This window comes from Camelus ferus, chromosome 1 (assembly GCF_009834535.1).
Source record: "Camelus ferus isolate YT-003-E chromosome 1, BCGSAC_Cfer_1.0, whole genome shotgun sequence".
NCBI classification, from domain to species: Eukaryota; Metazoa; Chordata; class Mammalia; order Artiodactyla; family Camelidae; genus Camelus; species Camelus ferus.
Genome location: NC_045696.1, coordinates 114,503,296 through 114,520,104, shown reverse-complemented (window position 1 = coordinate 114,520,104; position 16,809 = coordinate 114,503,296).

The window sequence follows — 16,809 nt, the reverse complement described above, 5'->3', positions numbered from 1 at the left end:
CTTAGAGCATCTGCTGGAGGGGCAGGGGACAGAAGCACTGGAGGATGACATTATTATACTCTCCCTCTACCTGCCAGCGTGGGCAGGTATACATGGACATAACACACTCTCTCTGCCTTGCTAAGGCCAGTGGGGACAGGCCGTCAGGGCACTCAACCACTGTATCGCTGGGGCCAGCAAGCACAAGAGGTCACAGCGTTCTCCTTGTCCCTTGCTAAAGCTGGCTTATGCTCCCAGAATCTGTGTGCTGTAGCTGGCGGGTGTGTGCAGTCAAGGCATGTTCCCACTGCCTTGATAGCATCGGCAGGTGTGCCCCAGCTGCCTCACTAAGGCAAGGGGACATGTGCAATACACACAGGGCATGCCTTTGATCACTTGGCCCTGCTGGCTAAAGGAGCTTCAGTTTGGGGGCTCTACAGGATTGCAACAATTGAAAAGGTAGTTCTCAGCAGGGCACCAGCCCAGGACACTGGACAGAGAGCAGACTGGAACACACCCAAGTCTTCCTGTGAAAAAGGTCTATTTACTTGTCCTGGAGCTTCAGATTGAGGGACAGGCTTCAGGCTTGCCACATGTTTAGAGGCTATGGAGATGCTCCCAGGGACTGTAAGCAGGGAGACACCTCCCTTCACACCCCTTCAGTCTCATGGCAGCTAGATGATACCTCCCAGGACAGGGCTTGTACACTTGTTTAGAGCCCCAGGTTGTATACAACTGTCATCCAGGGGACACTTCCAGATCTCCTGCTCTGGAGACCAGTGGGAATTACAATGGTGGCCCCACAGGACTATACATATGTTCATACTTTAAAGATACTGCCTCAGGAGCTGGCTTCCCATAAGCCTGAGACTAGATGCTGACTGAGATCTCTTTCTTTGGAACAGGCAGGTGTTAGCACAACCTCAGCAACTGGGACCTACCACGAATCAATCAGGCTGCTTAGACAATCACAAACATTTGAGAGACAACCAAGAGCCTGGGCAAGGCTGAATTATAAGGTTCATCTCCCACACAAGGCCACTTCTTTAAGACTGAGAGAGGTAGCTGCTCTGCCTAATGCCTAGAAACAGAGAGTCAGGCAAAATGAGGAAACAGAGGAATAAGTTCCAAACAAAAGGATGAAATTTAAAAAACACAGGAAAAAACTTTAATGAAATAAAGATAGTGATTAACCAGATTAGAAATTCAAAGGAATGGTCATAAAGTTGCTCACCAAATGTGGGAAAGGACAGGTGAACACTTCAACAAAGAGACAGAAAATATAAGAAAATGTAAGACATCACAGAGCTGAAGAATACAATAACTGACCTGAAAAATACACAAGAGGGGCTCAACAGCATACTAAATGAAGCAGAAGAAGAGATCAGCGATCTGGAAGACAGGGCAATGGAACTCACCCAAACAGAACAGCAAAAAGAAAAAAAGAGTTTTTAAAAAGTGATGCTAGCTTAAAGAACTTGTGGAACAACACCAAGCAGAATTACTTTGCATTATAAGGATCCCAGAAGGAGAAGAGAGAGAAAGGGGCAGAAAACTTATTTGAAGAAATAATGGCTGAAGTTTTCTTAATGTGGAGAAGAAAACAGACAACTAGATCAAGGAAGCCCAGAGAGTTCCAAAAATGTAGAACCCAAAGAGATCCACATCAAGACACATTATAAGTACAATGTCCAAAGTTAAAGAGAGAACGTTAAACGCAGCAAGGAAAAACAACTTGTTACATGCAAGGGAAATATTATGTTTCCTTCTTTTAGCAGAAACCTTTCAGTTCAGAAGGTGGAAGGGTATATTCAGTGCTGAAAGGAAAAAACTTCCAACCAAGAATACTCTACCTGGTGAGGTTATCATTCAGAATTAAAAGAGAGATAGTTTTCCAGATAAGCAAAAGTTAAAGGAGTTTATCATCACTAAACTGGCCTTGCAAGAAATGTTAAAGGGACTTCTTTATGCTGGGAAAAAAGTACTAATTAATGACAAGAAAGCATACAAAAATAAAAAACCTCACTGATAAAGGTAAATATATAGTGAAGGTAGTGAATCAATCACTTATAAATTGAGTATGAACATTAAAAGACAATAGTAGTAAAATTAACTAAAACTACAATAATTAGTTAAGGTATACATAAAATAAAAAATATAAAATGTGACAGCAAAATCATATAACATGGAGGGTGAGTAAAAATGAAGCATTTTGGAATGACTTCAAATTTAAGTTGCTATCAACTTAAAATAGATTGTTTTATGTGAACCTCACAGTAACCACAAAGCAAAAGCCAATGATAGACACACAAAAGAAAAAGAGAAAGGAACCTAAACATAACACCAAAGAAAGTTATCAAACCACAAGGGAATAAAAGAAGAAAGAAAAGAGAGGAACTATAAAAAAAATAGCCATAGAACTATTAACAAAATGGCAGTAGGTCCATACCTATCAATAATTACTTTTACTGTGAATGGACTGAATTTTCCAATCAAAAACATAGAGTGGCTGAATGGGTACAAAAAACAAGGCCATGTATATGTTGCCAACAAGAGACTCACTTCAGATGTAAGGACACATACAGGCCGAAAGTGAAGGAAGGGGAAAAGATATCCCATGCAACTGGAAACAAAAAGAAAGCTGAAGTAACAATACCAATATCAGACAAGATAGACTTTAAAACAAAAACTGCAATTAAAGACAAAGAAATGTATTAAATAATGATAATGGGGTAAATCCAACAAGAAGATACAATATTTACAAATATATATGCACCTAACATAAGTGCACCAACATACATAAAGCAAATATTAACAGACCAAAAGGCAGAAATACAACACTAGTAGAAGACTTTAACACTCCTTACATCAACGGATAGATCACGCAGACAGAAAATCAACAAGGAAACATTGGCATTAAGCAACACATTAGATCAGATATATTTTATAGATATAGAGAGAGCACTCCATCCAAAAGCAGCAGAACATGCATTCTTTTCCAGTGAACATGGAACATTCTCCAGGATAGATCACATGTTAGGCCACGAAACAAGTCTCAATAAATTTAAGAAGGTTGAAATCATATCAAACATCTTTTTCTGAACACAATGGTATGAAACTTGAAATAAACTAGAAGAAGAAAACTGAAAAAAATCACAATATGCAGAGATTAAACAAAATGCTACTGAACAACCATTGGGTGAACAAAGAAATCAAAGGAGAATTTTTAAAATACCTAGAGACAAATAAAAATGGAAATATGACATTACCAAAATTTATGAGATGCAGCAAAAGCAGTTTTAAGTTAAATTCATAGCATACTGGTCTACCTCAAGAAAAAAGAAAATCTCAAGTAAACAAACAATCTAACTTTACACCAAAATAAACTAGAAAAAGAAGAACAAAGCCAACAGTTTTAACAGAAGGAAGGAAATAATAAAACTCAGAGCAGAAATAAATAACATAGAGAATAAAAAATGGATATCAATGAAACTGAGAGCTGGTTCTTGGAAAAGATAAACAGAATTGACAAACTGTTAGCTAGACTTGCCAAGGAAAAAAAGAATGAGGTCTCAAATAAAAATCAGAACTGAAAGAGAAATTACAAATGATACCACAGAAATACAAAGGATAATAAGAGATTACTACAAACAATTATATGCCAACAAATTGGACAACCTAGAAAAAAAATGGATATACTCTTAGAATCATACAATCATCCAAGACAATCGGGAAAAAATAAAAAATCTAAATGGATAAATTACTAGTAAGGAAATTGAGTCAATAATCATAAACCTTTCAACAAACAAAAGTCCAGGACCAGACAGCTTCATTGGTGAATTCTACCAAACAGTCAAAGATTTAATACCTATCCTTCTCAAAATCTTCCAAAAAATTGAAGAGGAATGAATGTTTCCAGTCAAATTTTACAAGGCCAACATAACCCTGATACCAAAACCAAATAAGGACACACAAAAAAAGAAAAAAAAAAAAAGGAAATTACAGGCCAATATCTCTGATGAACACAGATGCAAAAATCCTCAACAAAATATTGGCAAATCAAATTCAACAATATATTAAAATCATCATACACCATAATCAAGTGGGATTAACTCCTGGGATGCAAAGGTTGTTCAACATATGCAAATCAATCAACCTCATACAACACATTAACAAAATGAAGGATAAAAATCATATAATCATCTCAATAGATGCAGGAAAATATTTGACAAAATTCAACAGCCATTTATGGTAAAAAAACAAACAAAACAAAACCCTCTCAGCAAAGCAGCTGGGTGTAGAGAGACTACACCTCAACATAATAAAGGCCACATATGACAGACCCACAGCTAACATCATCCTCAATGGTGAAAAGCTGAAAGCATTTCCTCCAAGTTCAGAAACAAAACAAGGACGCCCCCTTCACCCACTTTTGTTTATCGTAATTCTTGCCAGAGAAGTTAAACAAGAAAAAGAAACTAAGGCATCCAAATTGGAAAGGAAAAAGTTAAACATTCACTATTTGCAGGTGACATAATTTTATATACAGAAAACTCTAAAAGATGTCACCAAAAAACTGCTAGAACTAATAAGCAAATTCAGTAAAGTGGCAGTGTACAAAATCAATATACAGAAGTCAATTGCATTTCTGTACACTAACAACTAACTATCAGAAAGACAGTTTAAGAAAACAATCCCATTTACAATTGCATCAAATACCCAGGAATAAATTCAACCGAAGTGAGAGACCTACACACTATAAGTCATTGATACAAGAAATTGAAGAGGATATAATGAAATGGAAGATATTCTGTGCTCATGGACTTGAAGATTTAATACTGTTGAAGTATCCATATTACTGAAAGAATACATAGATTTAATGCAATTCCTATTAAATTCTAATTTTTTTACAGAACAAGACAATCTTAAAATTTGTATAGAATCAAAGAAAGACATCAAATAACCAAAACAATATTGAGAAAGAACAAATCTGAAGGCACCACCCTCCTTGATTTCAAACTATACTATAAAGCTATAGAAATCTAAACAGTATGGTATTAGCATAAAAACAGACACATAGATCAGTGGAACAGAATAAAGAACCCACAAATAAACCCACCCATAGGTGGTCAATTAATTTATGACAAAGGAGGAAAAACTATATGGTGGGTAAAGGATGGCCCATTAATAAATAGTGCTGGGAAAACTTGACAGCCACATGCAAAGGAATAAAACTAGATCACTGTTTCACAGCATGCACAAAAATCAACTCAAAATGGATTAAGGACTTGACTGTAAGATCTAAAACCATAAAACTCCTGGAAGAAAACATAAACTATAAGCTACTTGACATCAGTCTTGACAATGAATTTTTAGATGTGACTCCAAAAGCAAAGGCAACAAAGCAAAAATAAACAAGTGGGACTACATAAAACTCAAAAGCTTTTGCACAGCAAAGGAAACCATCAACAAAATGAAAAGAAAACCCACTGAATGGGAGAAAATATTTGCAAATCATATATCTGATAAGGAATTAATATCTAAAAATATATAAAGAATTTGAAAAACTCAATAGTAAAAAAAAAAATCCTATAAACAATAAAGTTAAAAATGGACAGAAGATCTGAATAGAAAATTTTCCAAAGAAAAAATATAGATGGCCATCAGGCGCATGAAAAGATGCTCAACATCACTAATCATAAGGGAAATGCAAATCAAAACACAATGAGAGGTTACATCATACCTGTCAGAATGGCTATTATCAAAAAAACAAGAAATAACAAATGTTGGCAAGATGTGGAGAAAAGGGAACCCTAGCACACTATTGGTGGAAATGTAGTTTGGTGCAGCCACCATGGAAAATGGTATGGGGTTTCCTAAAAAAATTGGAAAAGGAACTATCATATGATCCAGCAATTCCACTTCTGGATATTTATCTGAAGAAAATGAAAATACTAACCCAAAAAGATATCTGTACGCATATGTTTACCACAGCATTATTTACAATTGTCAAAACATGGCAACAACCTAAGTGTCCATCAATAGATGAATGGATAAAGAAGAAGTTGCATACACACACACACACACACACACACACACACACACACACACACAAAGGAATACTACTCAGTCATAAAAATAACTAAATCTTGCCTTTTATGACAGTATGAATGGACTTAAGGGAATTATGCTAAGCAAAATAAGTCAGAGAAAGACAAATACCATATTATTTCACTTATATGTGGAATCTAAAAAACAAAACAAAATGAAACCAAACTCAGAGATACGGAAAACAGAATGGTGACTGCTGTGGGGAGGGAGGGTGAAACGGGTAAAGGTGGTCAAGAAGTACAAAGTTCCAGTTATAAAATAAATGTCATGGGAATGTAAAAACATTCTGAAAACCATATTCTTAATCTGTAAAACTGATGAATGTCATGATTTTTTGATTTTTAAAATTGCTTTTAAAATTGCACGTACAAGTTTGAATAAAATGGTTTTTGAAATGTGAGATGAGAAAAGAGGAATATTCAAAATTGTTATTAATGTGTATAATATTAAATATGCATATACGACTAAGTGAATTGCATATTATACTGCTGTAATGATCAGAGTTTATATTTCTATGCAAACAGAGATAGTTATATGTTTTCTTTACTATCGGATACCATGTGCATCAGACAGCGATTGGCATGTGCTGGGCATTAAATGTTCATTGAATGAATAAATACAGTTGGTTTAAAACTGTCCTATAATCTCTCACTGAGAAAGAGTGAATTTCCTTTCAGGATATCATTATATCCAAACGTATACAGTAGGATCATACTTTTGTTGAGTTTGGGGTGTGGATCCACAAAGGAACAAAAATGAAAATAGATTTATACTGCTTAAGATCTGTTTATGGTGTGATTACTGATAACTCCATTATTTCTTCATCTCTCTTTTAAAGTGTTAGTACCATTCTCAAGACATCTAGGTCCTCTTCCTGTGAAATTATGTGAATTGAACCAATTAAATGTATTGGGTATTTTATAGGCAAATATTCTAAAAGCAGATAACATGAGCCCTTCAAAGTTTATTCTTTTTTTTCCTCTGTTGTTTTAATGAAGGATGATGGGTTTTTCTACATGTATGGAAGCACCAATTCAGAAATAAGTCTGTGTTGTGGCTAAGTCTATCCCCTTGATCAGTTTGGAAGGACTGCCAGCTGACCAGTAAAATTAATGAAGTGAACCAACCAACTCTGAGAACAACTTTAGGGAAGAAAAAACATGTTCTGAGCTACAGTTTCCTCACCAGTAATAAAAAAAAAAAAAGGAGTTGGAATAAGTACTTTATAAAGACCATTTCAGCTCAAAATTTTCCATATTTCTAAGCTACTTGCCAGCATTCTAGTGTATGTAAAATGAGATTCTTTGTATAATTTGCTAGTTACGTTTTGTATCTTCAGCAATTACCACTTTGAGGCTGTCCTTTACCCTGATTAAGGATGGATGAGTCATTTCCACTAAAACCCAATCATTATACAGAAACCCTTACCAGAAGCCTTTGCATTACACAAGCTATAGAGGGTCCTGGCCACTCAGCATGCTTGTGCATTCAGTTAGCATGTCCTTCAGCATCAGTAATTGTCAGAAAAGTTGAGCAAGGCTAGAATTCCATGTAGTCACAGAAATGATTGCTTTTTATATTGAACTGCTTCCAGGACGTCAGTCTTGCAGTAAGCTCCTGTATAGTGAATACCTACTTTGCCCCAAGGGAAGTTCTATGCACCATGGGAAATAATAAAATAAAATAAAATAAAATAAAATAAAATAAAATAAAATAAAACAAAACAAAAAAGGAAGGCACAGTCCTGAGCAATACGTTCTTGGACTGGAGTTTCTCTTTCCTATTTGGTTCTCTTTGGTTTTTAGAACGTCAGTCACGTTCACACACATAGAGAAACAACAGGGAACACACTGCATGGGGTAATATGCTAGGATTCCATGTCACATAAAGCCAAAAAATGATCTTGTTGCTCTTAGTAACAAAAGCAGGTTAAAATTATTCCTTTAAAAACTATTTTATCCATTTGTAATTTTATGTGAGGTGTAGCTAACTTTTAACAAAGTAATGTGAAAGATTTCTTTCTTTTTCTATTAGTTTATTTCCTAAATCATCATAAATATCTGGTTTCTTATGGAAAAAGAGTCTGAATGAAATTTCTGGAGCTACAACTCAATAAAAACCTACTCTGAACTACTAGACAGAAAATCAGTGAGACTATAGACTTGAGTACCACCATCAACAAACTTGACCTAACCGACATGCAGAGAACCCTCCACCAACACAGCAGAATTTATACTGCATACTATTTTCAAGAGTAGAATATTCTTTAGGGTAGACCACACACTTGGTAATAAAACAAATCGCAATGTTTGTAAGAGGATTTAAATCACGCAAATAATGTTCTCCCAATACAATGGAATAAAATTATGAATACAATGAAAGAAATCTGGGAAATCCTCAATTATTTGGAAATTAAAAACCATAATTATAAATTACTAATAGATTGAAGAAGAAATCAAAAGGGAAATTTAAAAATAGCAGGCTAAATATAAATGCAACTGAATAAAAACAAGCCATATTAACATTTATGAGAGGCAGTTAAATCAGTGTTTAGAGGTAATGTTGTATTTTTAAACACTTATATTAAAATAGAAGAATATAATCTGGATGTGCTTCTTAAGAAGCTAGAATAAAAGGAAAGAAAAATCAAAGCCAGGATAAAAAAATGAAGATCAGAACATAAATCAGTAAGATACAAAATAGAAAATAATAAAGAAAATCAATGAAACCAAAATTTAGTTCTTTGAAATGAAAAATTGGTAAAATTTTACTTAAACTGACCAAGAAAATGAGGTGATACAAATTAGGAATTAAAAAAAATCACTATAGAACACAGAGAAATTTAAAGGATTAAATGGAAATACCATGAAAAGCTTTATAACAACATATTGAACAGCTTAGATGAAGTGGAGAAACTTCTAAAAAGACATAAATTACTAAAACTGACTCAGAAGAAATAGAATATTTGAATAGACCTATATGTTAAGATATTAGTAATGAAAAATATTGTCACACACATAAAAAAAAAAAAAAATCAAGGCCCAGATGACTTCACTGGTGAATTCTAACAAACATTTAAGTAAAAATTCATACCAATCCAAAACAAATACTCGGAAAATAGAGAAAATTACATCCCCAATTCAATTTATGAGGCCAAGATTACCCTAAATCCAAAGCCAGATGACATCAACATTGCAAGAAAGGGACACAATGGTGGTAATACACCACAATTTGGTGGATTTGCTGGGGAGAAGGGAGATGTATCTTTTCAGATTAGTTAGCGGTATCTGTTCCCCCAAAGAGATGGAAATAACTTTCACTTGGCTGCATGAATAGATACGATAGAACTCGTTTTTGAGCAGTTGCTCTACACTAAGCACTGTGCCGAGCACTGGGAAATCAGAAGCAAGTGCTAGTCTTTATCTTTAAGTTGCTCGCCCTCTTCTAGAAGAGGACAGAATGTAATCGAGCAGCTGTTCTTATGTTCCTAAAGCTCTATAATAATGTTGTGGATTGCACTGCTATATAAAAGGAAGGGTTCAATCTCAATGATATTAAGAATTGCTTCAGAGAAAAGAAGAAATACTTAAACAACCTTGAGAAATCTTAGAGGACACTCATTTTTACGGTCAGGAATTTGGACTTTACCCTGAAGTTCGGTGTTTCTGAAAATATGGGGAAATCTCTTAAGTTAGATAAAGCTGAGCTGTTTGAGCCCTGACCCTACAAATATGGAATCAGAATCTCTGTGGCACAGACTAGGAATTTGTAACAACAGTGAGTTTTCTAAAGTTTGAGAACCCTGTATTTGGTAATGAGGTAACATCAAAGGGTTTTGAAGGGGTTTGTGATAACATGAACGAATTCTGAATTCTCACTTTGGTCTCTGCTCAGTTGGCTCTCCTACCTGACTGTTCTCTTCTTGGCTTTTCTTAACGTCTTGCTTCACAAGCACCAGCTCTGTCGCTGTGACCTGCAGTGAGTCTTTGCATCTTCCACCAGGCCAGCTGACCTCCCACGTCTTGGTCTCAGGTCTTAGGGAATCATGGTTTTACTAACTGGGTTTATTAAACCCGGCACTCAAAGTCCATCACATCCATGCCGTTCCATCTTCACCCAGACCTTGATCTTCTTGGCAAGTGCACAATGACTCTTGGGCTGGCTACCCAAACCTACTGCTTCATATTTCCTCCCTCTGAAGGCCCTTAATCATCTTTACAGTTCTGTTTTCAGGAGCTATCTTTCAATATGACTAATGAAATTAGTTATTTTGCATAATTATGCATAAGAAGAGTTAAACAAAAATACTGTATATGGATACACGAGGTGGAAATATTTGACAATAACCTGAGAATTATCAAGAAGTAATTTCTATGCAGCAGGGAGCAGAGAGAAGCCCTTTCATAAATCGTATCCTATTGGAAAAATGTTTTTCCATCGAAGGAAAAGCCACTGTTTTTCAAGGCAGAGGAACGGATTTCAGACTTGCAAGCGTTTAGAACAGAGAGAGGGAACAAGCTATGATTAAAACCCTCAGAGAGGAAAGTCCTCAGAGGAACAGATATGCAGTTCCTAAGAAAGCAAACTTCATTAGATTCCAGAACTGAAGTGAAATTTATAGTAGGTATTAATCAGAGGAGGAAGCTATGCACATATAGTTAATGAAGTTGCCATATTATCCATATGAACTTTGAACACTACCGACAAAGAGCTGAAACGTCTCTGCAATTAAGATGAGGAAGGCAACTATTCAAACACAGACATCTTGGGACTTGGAACAGATGGGACTTAGAATAAACTCATTGAATGACAAAAAACCAGAACAAGAGAAAAATAGCAGGACAGAGATATTTCCCTAAGGTTTTCGCCGGTTCTCTGTTGAAAATGCACTAAAAATGTAACATCAGAATTACAATCCACATGGAAGAGTTTGTTGTGCATAGTTTATAATCATGCATACTTGACGTGCTAGGTGAATTTTACCTCATACATTCTTCATAGAAGTTTAATTACTCAAAGTCTTCTTATTGTCTTTAGAAACTCTTGATTTAAGATGTTAATGATGTATTTCAGAGTTTTATTGACTTAACTAACAAAAACAGTAAGACTCTGGTCATCCAGGGTGGGAGAGAAGAGAGACAGTCTGCAATACAGAATAATGTCTTACTGAGGTCTGAACACTGATGCTGGTCTCAGTCCCATGTTCACCCTGGTACAGTCTTAAAGTTGTCTCAACTGCAAGCTCCTTGACTTGACTTTTCACATAGACACTCATCATCCCCTCAACATATCTGCACAAGGCATTAACCTCCTGATCAGTTTTGGGTTGTGTTATCCAGTCTTTCCGGGAAGCCAGAATCTCTGAGCATCTGATCCAACAGAACCTAGATATGGGAGAGGCTGAGGCTCCGCCCATGCTGGCTCAACAGAGGCCATAATAAATCCCGTCCTGCATCCATAGGGGAGGCTGAGCCAGATGGAGGTATTAGAGAGGTGGTCCCCAAATTCTAGCACACACCAGAGTCACCTACAGGGCTTATTTAAACCTGAATTGCTGGACCTACTTCAGAGTTCTTGATTGAACAGGTCTAGGATAGGCATAAAAACTTGCATTTATTACAAGTACTCAGGAGACGCTGTTACTGCTTTTCCAGATACCACACGTGAAGAATTATTGTGTGAGGAGTAAGGTGACAGCAGTCTAACACATGGGCTTGGATGGGACTGAGTAAATGGGGGAGACATGTCAACCAGGTCCAGTACCCACACACTTCATTCATTCATATACACCCTCAGAGTGATTGCACATGAACTGGGGTACCCAGTGGGGTGATCTAGAGAGGAATCTGAGGAAAAGCTAATGAGACTACTTTTTTCATCCAACACACATTTGTTGAGTGCCTGCTGGGCAGTAAGTGCTGGGCTAGGCACCAGGCATTCAGAAAGGAAACGTTATCCTTGCTCTTGTGAAGAGCATTCTATTTTGAGATGTCTAAAACAATGATTTTTTTTCCATCTCCATAAATCATGTTGCCTCTGGCTTCTGATTTGATGACTTTTCATTTCTGAGGCAAGTCAGATGCTGCTTAGAAAAAAGAAATCATTGTTCAGCTTTAAGCTTCAAAAAATTTTTTTTTCTTGAGTCCATAGCAGGATAAGAGTCTTGAAAGCCCAGGCTTTGTTTAGAGACAAAATCCTTTGCTAAACTCCAAAGCCTGGCTTTTACACAACAAGAGCAAAGCTTGGAAGTCTGAGCATAGAGTTTTTACTCTACAGAACAGGGAGAATTTGATACATGTACGGTTTCTGTCACAGAATAAGGGAGAATACAAATCCCACGGGTCTCTGGAAGGAGGACACAATTAATTATAGAAAGAAATTTCGACAAGATAAGACCAGGGTAGAGTCATTGTTTCTCTGCAGCTCAGTGTCCTAATTCCCTGAACATGAGCCCAGAGGGGCAATAGATTTCTGATGACAGAAACTCAACAAAAATCCCACCTAGCTCAAAGAGAATCCAAGAGTGGCTAAGCTGGTGTTCAGCTTCTCCTCCAACACGTCCAACACATTGTGAGGATGGTGGAGTATTATTCGTGGGGTGAATTGTCTAGATTATGATCCAGAAATACTACCTTACTCTTTCCCTCATGCTTACTCATAGCCTGGTGAAGATTCAGAAACACCCACATGACCGTAGGAAGGATGTGCGAGGTAGCTGGAAATTTTAGACCCTATGTGCCTATGGAAGGATCACAGTCGTGGAGGGCAAAGCGTTCCTACAATCCAAGCTGAGTACCGGACAGTCCAAAACCAGGAGGGTACATCAGAAATTGACACATTGTAACTGACTAACTACAATTAAAAAAAAAAATGGGGGACATGAAGCACTTGAGTTAGAAAAGTGTTAACAGCACCTGATGGGGCCGAGGCAAGGAGCCGGGCAGCAGAGACAGATGCCAGCGCCCAAAGACTCAACTTAAGTGAGCTGTGTCTCAACCAAACACCATCCACACTCCCAAAAGGACCCAAGCCCCCCGCCCTCCAGCCAGCAGCGTGAAGTTGGGTAAAATTTCTCCTACACTTTGATGACATAAGAAAAAAGAAAGGGGAGACAGGAAAAAGTCTTGAAAGACTGAGTTGTTACTGAAAAAGAAACTGCGTTTACCAAATGGAGACTCCTAAACTGAAAGAAACAGTTTATCCAGAAGACACTATTTTAAACTGGAAGACACTGGTATATCTTTAATGAACAAGCTTAGATTGTAGTGTTGTTTTTGCTGTGGTGGTTGGTGCTGCTGATGAGCAGGAATGGAGATTTCAGAGGAAATATTAGTTAGAAAATATTTAAAAGCTGAGATCTGTTTTATTATAGGAAAGGAAAGAGGGAGATTCCTGAATTGCTCTGAACAGATTTCAAACCTACCACCATTACAGGAATTTCTAAAGTGTTTGGCTCATGTCTCTACACAGAGAGTTACAAAAATTTCACTCCTTTAGTGGTTAAGTCGGGGGAAATTCAGGCTCCAGCTGAGACAGAAACCTCCAGGTTGAACAAAGAAGTGGGACCCAGCGTTGAGAACCAAAGAGTCAGATCTGAAGGAGCTAAACGGGTATGTTAGAAGAAAATGGTGACAATGATTATAGAGGCATACAGGGTAACAGGACAGGAACTGAACACGCCATCATCGCCGTGGGGACACTACGGCTGCCAGGCACATAGTAGGTGCCCATTAAATGTGTTGAAATAAATGACGAAGTAAAGTGTGGAACTATTAACTGAGTTCTAGAATGAAATCTCTGGGACTTTTACAGGCTAGATGTAAATTCATGAATAACTTGAGGGGAAAACCAGAGGGACTATTAGCCATTTCAGCCACCCTCCCTCACCTACATCCATTTTCCAGGGTAATGGGCTTGGTGGAAAAGGTGAGGTCCTATGGATGGTGGGAAGTAAGCCTCCCACAAGCACCTCTTTGGGGTTGTATTTTTCCCCAATAAATTTGTGGCTAAATCTTGGCCAGGAATCTAGCACCTCTTAGTAACGTGTTCTGGTTCCCCACTCTACACTCCTGAAGTGGTCACAGGGACGTAGATTCTGTGTCTGGCTCTAACAGGGAAGAATGTGATAAATCCCCAAAGAGGAAGCAATAGGATTCCAAAGGCCTTTGGATTATGACCATGGTCCCCTTAAAAAACACCCGCTGTAACAGAAACAGACTCATAGACAGAATACAAACTTGTAGTTGCCAAGGAGGCAGCGGGTGGGAAGGGATAGACCGAGATTTCAAAACTGCAGAATAGATAAACGAGATTATACTGTGTAGCACAGGGAAATATACACAAGATCTTGTGGTAGCTCACAGAGAAAACAACGTGACAATGAATATATATATGTTCATGTATAATTGAAAAATTGTGCTCTACACTAGAATTTGATACAAAATTGTAAAATGATTATAAATCAATAAAAAATGTTAAAACAAAAAAACACCCACTGGGTGTCAGCACTGGCCATAAGCATGTATGTAATTGGAAGAGAGCCAGGGCCATCCCTGAGCTCCCAAAATGTATAAATCATGAGACAGAAAAGGGTGTCTCTAGGATACTTCTGCCAGAAACGACCTCCTTAGAGGCTTTCTAGTGTTCTCATTGGACCCAGGAGTTTCAGGGGAGAGAGCAAGATGGAAGCCTCACAGTGAGAGTGACAAGTTTTTCTGCCTGATGCTCCCTCCTCCTCTCCTCTCTTATTCTATCTTGATGAACCCACAGAAAAAAAAATAACAGTCAATAACTCCATTGGGTTATCCTGCTATTGAGAAAAATGCTTCCTAGTTCACTGCCACAAACTGTAGCCCAGAGCTCAGAGTGGTTGGTTTGGGATTTGAATTAACATCTTCTTGATTCCAAAATCTTACATTCCCCATGAACGCCAGGCTGTTGGCCACCATATGTCTGAAAATTCATGCCTCGCGTTAGTCATTTTTGAGGAGAACCTGTAGGCTTTTATTTAAAGCCTTCTTTGAGCATTGTTTGGTTTGTTTTGGGTTTGGGGTTTTTGTTTGTTTGTTTTTGTTGTTGTTGTTTTTGCCGAAAGGTATTTAAATTAAGTCTTAGATGACTCTAGAGAAATAAAAGTTTGTAACAAAGGGGCTGATTTTAAGCTGGAGATACTCCGAGGAACAGAGCTCGTGATGTCTGAGAATGCTGGAGACTTGCGTTCCCTGCCCAGGCCTGTCTTTCAAGTAGAACTGATTGTGTGCTGAAGCAGTTTAAGCCGTGCCTCTGATACACAGCTGGGAAAAGGCTCACGTCAACGATAAGCAGTGCAAACTACAGAAGAATCCGAGGATGATGTGGTCAGCAGAAGGGAGTCAGCGTTAGATAAGAGTCCTGGGGAGCGTGGCCGGGCGAGAAGAGTGGCAGATGAGAATTCAACCATCCAGCTTCAATTCCAGCCCCCAGCACCCATCCCTAGGGTGACTCTTCCAGGACAGCACAATTTCTCCTGCCTCAGTTTCCACATCCGCAAAATGGATCTTACAGCCCTTGAAGACTCAGCAAGCTTCCTCCTGCCCTGAATCCGTAAAACCTGAGGGGTGAGGGTACCATGTTCCGTCTAGATGTTTTCTCATTTCAAAACCGCAGCGCTCTGAGTCTCATTAATTAGAGTGTTAATTAATAGCACTCGTCTTTACTGGAATTATATTTTGGTAAAAACAAACGCATTGTTGGTCTCTCTCTAGTCTCGGTTATCCAAAGCTGAGAAAATAAGGGCTGCTCATGCCTCGCCTCCACCATCTGGGATTTCTGGGGTGATGCCAGTTTTATGTATTATATTGAATCACCCATTCTCATCATGATTTGACATTTCTAGCATTTTGTCATCCAAACAACATCTCCCTGCCTGCCATTTACTGCCATTTACTGCCGTTTACTGCCAAAAGTGGCACAACATTACTGTCAGAGATGTTTCCCGCTTTTTGCCTTGGAAAATGCGTTCCCTGTACCCAGATACGGGTTCTGTCCATGGAGGGTAACAAGAATCAAAAGATGTGCAAGCAAGAAATAATTGATTCCTGTGGTGTTGTGGGAAATGTAGCACTGTGATGATTTGTCCTCAACATTAAATAAAATACATGTGACCAAATTGTCCCTTTGGACCCTCCATCTAGTAAGTCCAGGGAAGTTTACTTTAATATTTTGTGCCTACGTGTCTTGGATCAATTGTCCCTCCTTGTTAACTCACAGGACGCCCCGCCTTCGCCCTTGCTGTGTGGCTTGGTTTGTTGCAGGGAGGAGCATGTGTAACAGACAAGCCCAGCCGTGGACCGGCTCACCCATGCCCTTGGCAGCCATCACGTGCAAGGTCTGCAGTCCAAGGGCTTGCCCCAAGCAGAGAAAGCGAGGCACTGACTGCACTTAGCTTGTGACACCTTGTGAAGGTGTTGACACTTCCCACCAGCGCAGACAGCGCTGTATCATCATTTGTCTCTGGATTTCCACCCTTGCTGTCTCCAGGTGAGATGTCAACGCCCCTTCTCATGGCCTGTGTTTAGAAGACATCCCATAGCTGAGTTGGGTGATTCCTTTTAATCCAGAGCCATTTATTTTGTCATCCAGTCTTGTATTTGTTTTCTAGGACTGCAGTGACAAGTTACTGCAAACTGGGCGACTTACAACAGGGGGAAAATTTTTCCTTACAGTTCTAGAGGCCAGAAG